General features: G+C 37.5%; 1 long non-coding RNA gene across 1 annotated transcript; it reads left to right on the top strand.

Annotated features, from left to right (window-relative positions):
* The first annotated feature begins 3,045 nt into the window (after window positions 1-3,045).
* Window positions 3,046-11,721, top strand: LOC128553966 (uncharacterized). Its single transcript, XR_008369485.1, has 3 exons — window positions 3,046-3,180; window positions 4,021-4,210; window positions 10,672-11,721. It is a non-coding gene; the product is annotated as an uncharacterized LOC128553966 (long non-coding RNA).
* The last annotated feature ends 2,157 nt before the right edge of the window (window positions 11,722-13,878 follow it).

The raw sequence follows: 13,878 nt of genomic DNA, 5'->3' as shown, positions 1-13,878 counted from the left end.
TCCGTCCGTCCGTCGTCGTCAACAATTTGACTGTTAACACTCTAGAGGTCACAATTTTGGCCCAATCTTAATGAAACTTGGTCAGAATGTTACCCTCAATAAAATCTTGGACGAGTTCGATATTGGGTCATCTGGGGTTAAAAACTAGGTCACCAGGTCAAATCAAACGATTGCCTTGATGAAATCTAGGTAGAATTTGAATATAGGTCATTTGGGGTCAAAAAGTAGGTCACTAGGTCAAATCAAAGAAAAACCTTGTGTATGCGATATAGGTTGTATTTTTCAATGAAATTTAGTCCGAATGATTGCCTTGATGAAATCTTGGTAAAATTTGAATATGGGTCATCTTGGGTCAAAAGGTAGGTCACTAGGTCAAATCAAAGGAAAACCTTGTGTATGCGATAGAGGCTGTATTTTTCAATTGATATTCCTGAAAATAAGTCAGAATGATTGCCTTGATGAAATCTAGGTAGAATTTGAATGTGTCATCTAGGGTCAAAAAGTAGGTCACTAGGTTTAATCAAAGAGAAACCTCGTGTATGTGATAGAAGCTGTATTTTTCAACTGATCTTCATGAAATTTTGTCAGAATGATAGCCTTGATGAAATCTAGGTCAAGTTCGAATATTGGTCATCTGGGTTAAAAAACTAGGTCAAATCAAAGAAAATACTTGTTTATACTCAAGGTTTTTGCTCCAATTTTAATAATAATTGGTCAGAATATTTTTTTCCATGAAATCACTAGGTCAAACATGTTTACACTGTTATGATGTGTTTCTCAGGTGAGCGACCTAGGGCCATCTTGGCCCTCTTGTTTGACCTTCTTGTCCTTAAGTGCAATGATAACAGGTGAGTGATATAGGGCCATTATGGCCCTCTTGTATACTTCTTATTTTAAATACAGTTGTTACATATATTCAAGGTCAAATACCAAAGGTCAGGTGAATGTGATAGGTCCACTATGGTCCTCTTGTTTGATAAAATTTGTCCAAACTACTTCTGCCATAGTTAACTAACATGATTTGAATGATTTTTAAGGGAAGTTACAGGCCTTTTCATTTCTTCACCAGTCCTGTTCAAACTTGTACAACATGTGTGTGTATATTATCATTTATCTGTAATTGTTCATCCAGAATTTTTGTTTGGTCCATCCATCCAGGGATTTTAATATTAATTGGCACATTTTTTATCCATTATGAGACATTGTGTCATGTGCAAAACCCTGATCGCTAGTTCAAAGGTCAAAGTCACACTTGGAGGTCAAAAGTCAATAGGGTTTTTCTCCTGTTAGCTGCAGCCATCCACCAAGGGATTTTAATATTACTTGGCACAAATGTTTCTCATAATCAGACAATGTGTTGTATGCAACACCCAGAACCCTAGTCACAGATTCTATCCTATCTAAACAGCTGATTGCATGTACTGACATGCAGCCGTTTCACCAGGATTGTTTCAGATAAATTCTGATTCATTTAAAAACATGACTGCCAGAGGACTTGGTCACTTTACCTATATGTATATATTGAAAACTTTAAATATGTTCTTGTCAGAAACAGCAGTCACTATTTTAAAACAATATTTAGCTGATGTAATCATGTCTGTCGTATGTGGTTAATTATGCTTAGGGGCATCCCTCCATCATCAACTATTTCTTTAAACGACATCTACAAAAACAGTGAATGAATTTTGATGAAACTTTACACAAATGTTCTCTCAGTGGCTCTGGTGAGTTATTGTGATTGCCCGATGTTGGGCGTCTGTCGTCTGTCTATCGTCTGTCTGTCTGTTGTCTTGTCAACATTTAGCTTGTGTATGCGATAGAGGCTGTATTTTTCAACTGAAATGCAGCACTGCCGAATTGAAAAGCTTTATTTAACTAAATAAAGATATGTAGTAAATGGGTCCTGGATTTATTTTGGGGTCCTGGCCTGTCTGTTGATGTTTTATCATTATAGTGTCATTATTGACCAAACAAATGTGCCGAATGCTTATGGCATCAACTAAATGAAATGATAGTGTGACGTTAAAATGTGAAGAAAATGAAAATGTGAATAGATGCATTGGCAATAACAGAACTATAATCACCTGATCACTCGTTTTGTAGATTCTCATTAACATTTGTGCTTGGATTTAGCTCAATATGTGAATGTATAGAAACAAAAAGTGTCTCTTGTTTAATTGCTTTATGAAATCAAAGTAAAGTAATTATAATAGAACTAAACAAAGGATACTGCATTCTTACACTCTAGAGGCCACATTTGTGACTGTATCTTCATGAAACTTGGTCAGAATGTTAATCTTAATGATCTACAGGTCAGCTTTAAATCTGGGTCAGGTGGGGTCAAAAACTAGATCACTAGGTCATTTCAAAGGAAAAGCTTGTTAACACTCTAGAGGCCACATTCATGACTGTATCTTCATGAAACTTAGTCAGAATGTTAATCTTGATGATCTTTAGGTCAGATTTGAATCTTGGTCATGTCGGGTTAAAAACTAGGTCACCAGGTCAAATCAAGGGAAAAACTAGTTTACACTGTAGAGGCCATATTTATGACCTTACATTAATGAAACTTGGTCAGAACTTTAAGCTTGATTATCTATAGGTCAAGTTCAAATCTGGGTCAGGTGGGGTCAAAAACTAGGTCACTAGGTCATTCAAAGGAAAAGCTTGTTAACACTCTAGAGGCCACATTTATGACTGTATCTTCATGAAACTTAGTCAGAATGTTAATCTTGGTGATCTTAAGGTCAAGTTCGAATCTTTGTCAGGTGGTGTCAAAAACTAGGTCACTAGGTCATTTAAAGGAAAAGCTATTTAACACTTCAGAGACCACATTTATGACCATATTGTAATGAAACTTGGTCAGAATGTTAATCTTGATGATCTTTAGGTCAATAGGTCGGGTGAGCAATATTGGGCCTTCATGGCCCTCTTGTTTTCGTATCAGAGTCTGTGTCTGCTGCAGAGATCAATCTTTTAATGTGATAATATATATGAAGAGAGGGAGTTCTTGAAGGATAATTTTGATGATTTCTAATGATTTCAGAGCCGAACTTTTACTTTGATTGGGAACTTTTATTATCATGTTGGAGGTTAAAGTATGGAAGACTGGCACAGACCTCAGTAAGCCATCAAGTGTTACCATCAGATCTAGAAGAACAGAGCCAATGTCTGCTGAAGGTAGGATGATGAAATTCATGTAAACTTTGGTATAAAAGGACCTTGACAGGTCATCAAGTGTTGCTGGAAATTACAGAAAATTTTAACCAGGTTTTATACCCTGCTTTAGACACTGTCAGAATATTTTTATGCCAAAGGTTACCCAGGGTCAGTTTTGTGCCCTTCATAACTCGGCCATTCATCAAGGGATTTTGAAATTACTTGGATTAAATGTTCCCCGTAATGAGATGACATGTCATGTGCAACATCCAGACCCCTAGCTCCAAGGTCAAGGTCACATTTAGAGGTTAAATGTTAACATAATATGTTTCTTGTCTGGTCCGTAACTCTGTCATCGATGAAGGGATTTTAAAATTACTTGGCATAAATGTTCCCTATAATGAGATGACATGTCACAAGACCCAGACCCTTAGCTCCGAGGTCGAGGCCACACTTAGAAGACAAAGGTTAACATGGTCTGTTTCTTGTCTGGTCCATAACTCCATTTATCAAGGGATTTGAAAATAATTTGACACAAATGTTAACCATATTGAAAATGTGTGTCATGATTTTGACACATGTCTCTCAGGTCAAGGTCAAGTCACAAAATTATTCATACCATAACTATTTTGGCATATTTTGCGTAAACAACTAGCATTCTTGGGCACGCTTTGGGGGCATATGTCACTAATTGTGACAGCTCATGTTTCATTTGATATTACTTAAATGAAATTTCAGTTTTCCTTATAAAGTTGAACAGTTCACATTGCTTGGAGATGTCATTAACGAAACATAATTTTTCTTCTAGCAAAGGCTTTGAATGCATTGAAATTGATAAAAAAAAACGTTTTTACTTTGCAGCTGGAGTAGATTACATCCCTGTGGTGCGGATATTAGACTTTGCACCAGGTGAGATGACAAAGACTTTGAGTGTCACTATCCTAGATGATCTTGGTCACCCAGTCCTTGAGGGAACAGAAAAATTTCAGCTTCATCTAAGGATGTCAGTTGGAGGGTCCATGGGTGAACCAACTGTAGCCACAGTCTGATTGTAAGTACACAGTTTTTGAAGGTTTCTTCTATTTAAAATAATCCAAAGTGTAAAAGACCATGCCAGGTTACATAAAATTATATTAAATCAGTTTCACTTTCATTAAAATCTACATCATGGAAACATTTTTAACTCACCAGAGCCAAAGGCTGAGGGTGAGCTTTTAGGATCAGTCACCGTCCGGCGTCCGGCCGTAAACTTTTACTTTAAATGACATCTCCTCATAAACCGCTAGGCCAATTTCATCCAAACTTCACAGGAATGTTCCTTGGGTGAAGCTCTACAAAAATTGTTCAAAGAATTGAATTCCATGCAGAACTCTGGTTGCCATGGCAACCAAAATGAAAAACTTTTAAAAATCTTCTTCTTAAAATACAGAAGCCCTAGAGCTTTGATATTTGGTGTGAAGCATTGCCTAGTGGACCTCTACCAAATTTGTTCAAATCATGACCCCGGGGTCAAAATTGACCCCCGCCCCAGGGGTCACTTGATTTTACATAGGAAAATCTTAAAAAATCTTCTTCTCAAAAAACCAGAAGCCCTAGAGCTTAGATATTTGACCTCTACTAAAGTTGTTCAAATCTTGGCCCCGGGGTCAAAATTGAGGGGTCACTTGAAGGGAAAGCACAGATTGCAGGGTTGTGAGTTTGATTACCGGGAAGGGCATATGTTCTTGATGATTTGATAAAATAGATTATGTTTGAAATCATTCATCTTCCACATCTGATTCATGTGGGGAAGCTTGCAGGTACTTGGGGAGATTTTTCTGTAGCTAATTATATCATAGTCATATAATATTGATTTATGATATTCTAAATTCATGACAGACATTTTCTTACGTAGTGACAGGATGAGCTTTTGTGATCTCCCTTCGTCCGTTGTCTGTCCGCAATTTCTTGTGAACAAGATAGAGACCACATTTTGCAAGCAATTTTGATCAAACTTGTACAAAACTTGTATTGGCATGATATCTCAGTTCCTTTCGAAAACTGGCCAGATCCCATAATGGGTTCTAGAGTAACTGCCCCTTAAAGGGCCAGAATTTGCTATTTTTGTGCATCAACAATTTCTTGTCTGCACGATTGTGGTTTCATTTATGATTTTATTTTAACCAAAATTGCATAGAACTTGTATCACCATAAGATCTTGGTTTCTTTCTTGAACTGGCCAGATCACGTTATGGGTTCCAGAGTTATGGCCTCTGAAGAGCCAAAATGAGCTATTTAGCTCACCAGAGCCAAAGGCTCAGGGTGAGCTACTGTGAATCAATAATATTCGTGGGGGACAAATTTTCGTGGATTTCGTGGTTGAGTTAATCCACGAAATTTAATCTCAACGAATAAGTAAAATTCCCATTCATTTTATGTTCAAAAGTTGAAATCCACGAATTCATATCCCCACGAAATTATAGTTTTGACTAAAACCACGAAATTTCATGCCCACGAAATTAAATGATTTTACAGTATTAGGATCACTCACCGTCCGTTGTCTGTTGTCCGTCAACTTTTACTTTAAACAACATCTCCTTATAAACCGCTAGGCCAATTTCATCCAAACTTCACAGGAATGTTCCTTGGGTCAAGCTCTACAAAAATTGTTCAAAGAATTGAATTCCATGCAGAACTCTGGTTGCCATGGCAACCGAAAGGAAAAACTTTAAAAATCTTCTTCTCGAAAACCAGATGACCTAGAGCTTAGATATTTGGTGTGAAGCATTGCCTAGTGGACCTCTACCAATTTTGTTCAAATCATGACCCCGGGGTCAAAATTGACCCCGCCCCAGGGGTCACTTGGTTTTACATAGGAAAATCTTCAAAAAATCTTCTTCTCAAAAACCAGAAGAATTAGAGCTTAGATATTTGACATGTAGCATTGCCTGGTGGAACTCTACTAAAGTTGTTCAAATCATGACCTAGAGCTTAGATATTTCACATGTAGCATTTCCAAGTGGACCTCTGCAAAATTTGTTCAAATCATCACCCCCGGGGTCAAAATTGACCCCGCACCAGGGGTCACTTGATTTTACATAGGAAAATCTTCAAAAATTTCTAAAAATAAACCAGAAGGCCTAGATCTTAGATATTTGACATGTAGCATTGCCTAGTAGACTTCTACAAAATTTGTTCAAATCATGACCCCCCGGGGTCAAATTGACCCCGCCCCATGGGGTTACTCGATTGTACATAGAAAAATCTTCAAAATTTTCTTAAAATAAACCAGAAGGCCTAGAGCTTAGATATTTCACATGTAGCATTGCCTAGTAGATCTATACCAAAGTTGTTCAAATCTTGACCCCCCCCCCCCCCCCCGCTATAGGGGTTACTTAATTGTACATAGGGAAATTTTCGGGAAATCTTTATAAATTTGCTTAAAAAAACCCAGAAGGCTTAGATATTTGATATATAACATTGCCTAGTAGACTTCTAAAAACTTTGTTCAAATCATGAGCCCCGGGGTAAAATTGGCCCCGCCCCAGGGGTTACTTGATTGCACATCGGAACATCTTCCAAAAAAATTCTAAAAATCATCAGTTTCACATTTGAAACATGTAGCTCATATTACTCTGGTGAGCGATCCAGGGTCATTATGACCCTCTTGTTTGACCTTGTCTGCACAATAGCAGCTTTATTTGTGATTTGACTTTTACCAAACTTGCACACAACTTGTATCACGATAAGATCTTAGTTCCTTTCTTGAACTGGCCAGATTCCATTACGGGTTCCAGAGTTATGGCCCCTGAGAGGGCCAGAATTAGCTATTTTGACCTTGTCTGCACAATAGCAGCTTCATTTATGATTTGAATTTAATCAAACTTGCACAAAACTTGTGTCACCATAAGATCTTGGTTCCTTTCTTGAACCGGCCAGATTCCATTATGGGTTCCAGAGTTATGGCCCCTAAAAGGGCCAAATTTAGCTATTTTGACCTTGTTTGCACAATAGCAGCTTCATTGATTTTAACCAAACTTGTACACAACTTGTATCACCATAAGATCTCGATACCTTTTTATTCGCAAGAAGGGACATATTATGTTAGCGCCTCTATGTTACTATAAATAGCTTATTTAGTAACTTTTTAGCTCACCTGTCACATAGTGACAAGGTGAGCTTTTGTGATCACGCAGCGTCCGTTCGTCCGTCCGTCCGTAAACTTTTGCTTGTGACCACTCTAGAGGTTACATTTTTTTGTGGGATCTTTATGAAAGTTGGTCAGAATGTTCATCTTGATGATATGTAGGTCAAGTTCGAAACTGGGTCACGTGCCATCAAAAACTAGGTCAGTAGGTCTAAAAATAGAAAAACCTTGTGACCTCTCTAGAGGCCATATATTTCACAAGATCTTCATGAAAATTGGTCAGAATGTTCACCTTGATGATATCTAGGTCAAGGTCGAAACTGGGTCACGTGCCATCAAAAACTAGGTCAGTAGGTCAAATAATAGAAAAACCTTGTGACCTCTCTAAAGGCCATATTTTTCATGGGATCTGTATGAAAATTGGTCTGAATGTTCATCTTGATGATATCTAGGTCAAGTTCGAAACTTGGTCACGTGCGGTCAAAAACTAGGTCAGTAGGTCTAAAAATAGAAAAACCTTGTGACCTCTCTAGAGGCCATATATTTCATGAGATCTTCATGAAAATTGGTCAGAATGTTCACCTTGATGATATCAAGGTCAAGTTCGAAAGTGGGTCACGTGCCATCAAAAATAGGTCAGTAGGTCAAATAATAGAAAAACCTTGTGACCTCTCTAGAGGCCATATTTTTCATGAGATCTGTATAAAAGTTGGTCTGAATGTTCATCTTGATGATATGTAGGTCAAGTTTGAAAGTGGGTCACGTGCCATCAAAAACTAGGTCAGTAGGTCAAATAATAAAAAAAACCTTGTGACCTCTCTAAAGGCCATACTTTTCATGGGATCTGTATGAAATTTGGTCTGAATGTTCATCTTGATGATATCTATGTCAAGTTCGAAACTGGGTCATGTGTGGTCAAAAACTAGGTCAGTAGGTCATAAAATAGAAAAACCTTGTGACCTCTCTAGAGGCCATACTTATGAATGGATCTCCATACAAATTGGTCAGAATGTTCACCTAGGTGAAATTTGAAACTGGGTCACGTGCCTTAAAAAACTAGGTCAGTAGGTCAAATAATAAAAAAAACCTTGTGACCTCTCTAGAGGCCATACTTTTCAAGGGATCTGTATGAAAGTTAGTCTGAATGTTCATCTTGATGATATCTAGGTCAAGTTTGAAACTGGGTCAACTGCGGTCAAAAACTAGGTCAGTAGGTCTAAAATTATTAAAATCTTTTGACCTCTCTAGAGGCCATATTTTTCAATGGATCTTCATGAAAATTGATCTGAATGTTCACCTTGATGATATCTAGGTCATTTTCGAAACTGGGTCACGTGCGGTCAAAAACTAGGCCAGTAGGTATGAAAATAGAAAAACCTTGTGACCTCTCTAGAGGCCATATTTTTTATGAGATCTTCATGAAAATTTGTGAGAATGTTCACCTTGATGATATCTAGGTAAAGTTTAAAACAGGGTCACGTACCTTAGAAAACTAGGTCAATAGGTCAAATAATAGAAAAACCTTGTGACCTCTCTAGAGACCATATGTTTCAATGGATCTTCATGAAAATTGGTCAGAATTTTTATCTTGATAATATCTAGGTCAAGTTCAAAACTGGGTCACATGAGCTCAAAAACTAGGTCACTATGTCAAATAATAGAAAAAAAATGACGTCATACTCAAAACTGGGTCATGTGGGAAGAGGTGAGCGATTCAGGACCATCATGGTCCTCTTGTTTATTATTGACCGTAGGGAAAAACTGAGGCCACTTTTCTGTGGTACAACATGGATGGTACCTCCAATTTTTAGGTGTATTTTGACATATCTGTACCTTGTATGTTTTTTTTTTTTTTTTAATTTTGGTTAATTTCTTCTCTTTGTTGTTCCTGTCTTTTGGGCTTTACCAGTCAAAATTTTGCTCCTAACCTCCTCTGATGTAATCCTTCAGGCATGAAACTACTGGCCTGATTTGAAAATAATTTTATTTGAAGAAAATTTCAACTATATTTTCTCATAATTCTTTTGATTGATCTTGATTATGATTTTTTGACCTTCTTGTCCTTAAGTGCAATGATAACAGGTGAGCGATATAGGGCCATTTTGGCCCTCTTGTTACTCTTAATGTATTAAATGTGAAATGTTACATGAGATATGTTTCAGCTTCAGATGATGTTGAAAGACTTTATACAAATGCATCTTTGTTTTCTTCAAGCCTGGTGTATTTTCATTTCTCAATAATTGCTAAAATAATGTAGAATTCTTTGTATGAAGAAACCTTCCAGCTGGTGTTTAGAAGGTTGATGGTTCTATTCAGGTGCCAACTCACGCCTTCAACAGTGTCAAGAGTGGGTTTTCTTCCAGCAGCAAAAGCTTGGAAAATTGCCTTACGACATAAATTGTGTTACTCTACACCCCCAACAGAATAAATAAATAACAATCAAACTGCAGAGAAATGTAAATTTGAATAGTTGCAGTACTTGAACGTAAAATGAAATTATTCTCGTTACGATAATAACAGTCTTTACAGTATCGCTAATTTAACAGTCTCTACAGTAATTCAGGTTGGCGGGAATAGTCTCGTGCTTATCGTGCATTTGTGTATTGGGTATATATATACCTTTACAACGTAATTTTGATTCATCTCGAGGTTAAATATTTGGCAGTGAGGTTTAAAATAGTGAATGCCCTACCCACCCTCCCCATATGCTTAAGCGGTCTCAAGCATTCTTATCAATCGATCTATAATAGTTCAGATTTTTATAAAAGATTTTATTGTTGTCTGCATATTTATGGACACTAAGCGAGAAAGAAAATATGCTTATTCATGTATTATTGAATTTTCTTTTTATTTTCACATACAGTTATTTCACAGGCGGAGTTACTCAGGAGGATATGACGCTGATGGTTTTACATTTAATTGTCTCTAAAAATAGTTCTTTTACAGTTAAAGCAGAGCAAGGCTTCATGTTACTTTTCTTTTAGTTTAATTTGAAATTTTGTTCAATTCTAAGTTAGTTTCGTTTCAGTTTTCCAATCCATTCCAACGACACTACGACAACCGGAACACCACAACGACATTTGGAACAGATGAACACTTAATTAAAAGTGCATTGTGTTGATATATCTTGTAAATCGATACTTACTGCCAAAATATTAGCCTTATTCCTACTTTCTGTGTTTGTTTTCTTACTGTTATGAAAGTTTAGAGAATAATTAATTTACTCTCGAATTTTATAGAGAGTAAATGGTTTTAGAAATGTTACAAAATTTTAATGAAATGACTGTCATTTAAAGATGATAGAACAACTTAAAACATAGTTTTTCATACTTAAAATAATACAGTTCAGTACACAAGAAGTACTTTTTAATATGGCTTATTTTCAGGTGAAAGAGAGACAGAATGCAGGGTGAAAATTATCAGTGACAGACAACATGAGAAGGAGGTCATATGACTTTCTGTTGTGAAACTCTTGAACTGCTTGAAGGATTTTAAAGAAACTTAAAACAAATGTTCACCACATTGGGACTATGTGCAGAGAGCATGTTTTGGATGACTCACTTCAAGGTCAAGGTCACAGGGGTCAAAAGGTCATACCTTTGGCGTTTATTGCTCTGCATTGTGGTGCTCTTTTCTCATAGTGGAGGGAAGAAACAACAAAAATATTTCAAAATTGGGTTGATATATTGGAGATATCTATAGAATGATTTTCTAAAGTGTAAACAGACTATTTTAATGAATTAGATATTGGCTGTAGTGTCAGATCAGGATTGAAAAAATGTGTAAAATTATCACCAGTTTTCATTCAAAATGGACCCAAAATGACCCAATAAGATTTCATGTTTGGCCCCATAAGATATTTAAGACTTGTTATGAGTGACTTTGGATGCCAACATCTTTCTTCAGAAGGTTTTAAATTAAATGGTATAAAATAAGCTTGAACATATGGGCTGCGCCATGGGAATACCAACATAGTGGCAAGTGGCTTTGCGATCAGCATGGATCCAGACCAGCCTGCGCATCCACGCAGTGTGGTCAGGATCCATGCTGTTCACTTTTAAAGCCTATTGCCATTAGAGAAACTGTTAGCAAACAGCGTGGATCCTGACCAGACTGCGCGGAGGCGCAGGCTGGTCTGGATCCACGCTGGTGGCAAAGTCACTATGTTGGTTTTCTCATAGCGCGGCTCATATATGTTTGCATATTTAATTTGCTACATTTAAGGTCCAGTGATAAAGTTTGACAGGAGTCAGTATACAGTAAATGAGCCGATTATCCCTGGTGACTTCAACATTTTACGTGTGCCAGTGATACGTCTAGGTGACCCATCAGGAATTTCCGTGGTCAGGGTGTCAACCAAGAGCGGAAGTGCAAGTGCTGGCCGAGATTTCAATGCATATTCCAGATGTAGGTTCAAAATGTATTAAAATTTATACTCCCTTATATACTGTGAAATCATTAAAATTCATGGGGGACTAATTTTCATGGATTTCATAGTTGAGTCAGTCAATGAAATTTAATCCCAAGGAACAGGTAAAATTCCCATTCATTTTATGTTCAAAAGTTGAAAGCCATGAATTCGTATCCTCATGAAATTGCCGTTTCAGATCAGGATTGAAAAAATGTGTAAAAGTACCACCAGTTTTGAACCAAAACCACAGAATTTCATGCCCATGAAATTGAATGATTTTACAGTACCTCTTACAGTGCATCTTACCGCAGGGTGAGAGTTGTGACAGTATGTGCATGTATGCGAAAACCTGCAACTCGGCCACGTGCAAGCGCCCGAGTTGAAGTCATTGCACGTGTACCTGTACGGGTTAGAAGGATTTCTTAGCACAGGCTTCATCTGCGTACATCGCCACCACAGGTCATTGTTGATTTTTGACCATGGTGCCGGTGTGATAGCCTGGCGCAAAGGGAATTATTCATCATATTCACGCCAACTTAAGGAACCTTGTCTCATGGCCGCTTCCCATATGTTGTACATGTAATGTAAAATTTCGTACACCTTATCAGTATGGTACGATAAATACACCGATGCATAAATGAGAAAGGCATTTGTCCACTTTTCAATGTCGCTAATTTTTTCCTTACATTCTTTTTGGCCAGTTTCAATAAACCCTTCCGAACTTAACTTGAATACCGTGCCGTTGCAATATTCGGATAACTCAACGGCTCCTTTTAGCATCAAGGCGAGGTTAACATAAGACCCTCTGCAAATTTGCTGTTTTAGTGCGGGAGGTAAATGAGCAGCAATGTCATCATCGGCTACTCGTACCATAGGCAAGGTGACGTCACAAAAGTTACTACTAATATTTGTAGCGTCTTGCAAACAATTGAGCGGAATTGCAGTTTGCGAATCTCGTGCATTGAAATTGTTATTGCATACAGGAACCGAAATACTATTTTGAATATTATTTGAGCTAAGCACATTTGTGCTTTGGTGCAGTTCTGCAGAACTGTTAGAATAAGGGTCGCCACACCCCGTATTTGAATTTTCAACTAATGTACTATTATTAGTCTGTGGAATTATCTGCGACTCTTTCAAAAGTTGTTCAAGGTCAATAACAGACCTACCAGCATTTGTTTGATGCATTGGGTCTTCACGCAAATCTGCTGCTTCGTCCGCCTTTCTTTTCTTTCCCCTGGTCCTCTTCTCAGGCTGACTCGCCTCTGCGTTCCTGGCGGGTTGTCGAAGCCGCGCTCTGCCTCGGCCACGTTGCATGACTGCAGTTTTAATGCAATTTTAACGAACACTTGAACTGCTATGTAGCAATACTGTGGTTGAACTGAGAATACTGCACGTGATCTTGAGTTTATATAACGCTCTAGTGGTTCCCTGACGCTTCCGCGTACATCATTTATATGTTACATATAAACCGAGGATTAGAAAAACAGGATTACTTGACAACAATGATAGTTTATTGTTTACATGCCTAACGACGAGATATCCGCTACTTTCGTTAGAAAATAAATGCAATTATTTTTATGCAAAATAATTTTTATTATTAAAATGCTACATAAAAGTATTTTGGAATATGTTGAATTTAACATTGAACTTTTTTTAGCTCACCTGTCACAAAGCTATTGTGACCGCTTGATGTCCGTCGTCTGTTGTGCGTCGTCCGTCATCAGTCGTGCGTCGTCCGTCAACAATTTCTAAAAAAATCTTCTTCTTGAAAACCACTGGCCAGAATTACACCAAACTTCACAGGAATGATCATTGGGTGGCCCCCTTTCATAGTTATTCAAAGAATTGAATTCCATGCAGAACTCTGATTGCCATGGCAACTGAAAGGAAAAACTTTAAAAATCTTCTTCTCAAAAACCAGAAGCCCTAGAGCTTAGATATTTGGTGTGAAGCATTGCCTAGTGGACCTCTACCAAGTTTGTTCAAATCATGCTCCAGGGGTCACTTGATTTTACATAGGAAAATCTTAAAAAATCTTCTTCTCAAAAACCAGAAGCCTAGAGCTTAGATATTTGACATGTAGCATTGCCTAATGGACCTCTACTAAAATTTTCAAATCGTGACCCCAGGGTCAAAGTTGACCCGGCACCAGGGGTCACTTTATTTTACATAGGAAAAT

Source organism: Mercenaria mercenaria, unplaced genomic scaffold (assembly GCF_021730395.1).
Source record: "Mercenaria mercenaria strain notata unplaced genomic scaffold, MADL_Memer_1 contig_4548, whole genome shotgun sequence".
Taxonomy (NCBI): Eukaryota; Metazoa; Mollusca; class Bivalvia; order Venerida; family Veneridae; genus Mercenaria; species Mercenaria mercenaria.
Note: the sequence above shows the minus strand (reverse complement) of the source record. Positions and strands in the feature narration are given on the sequence as shown.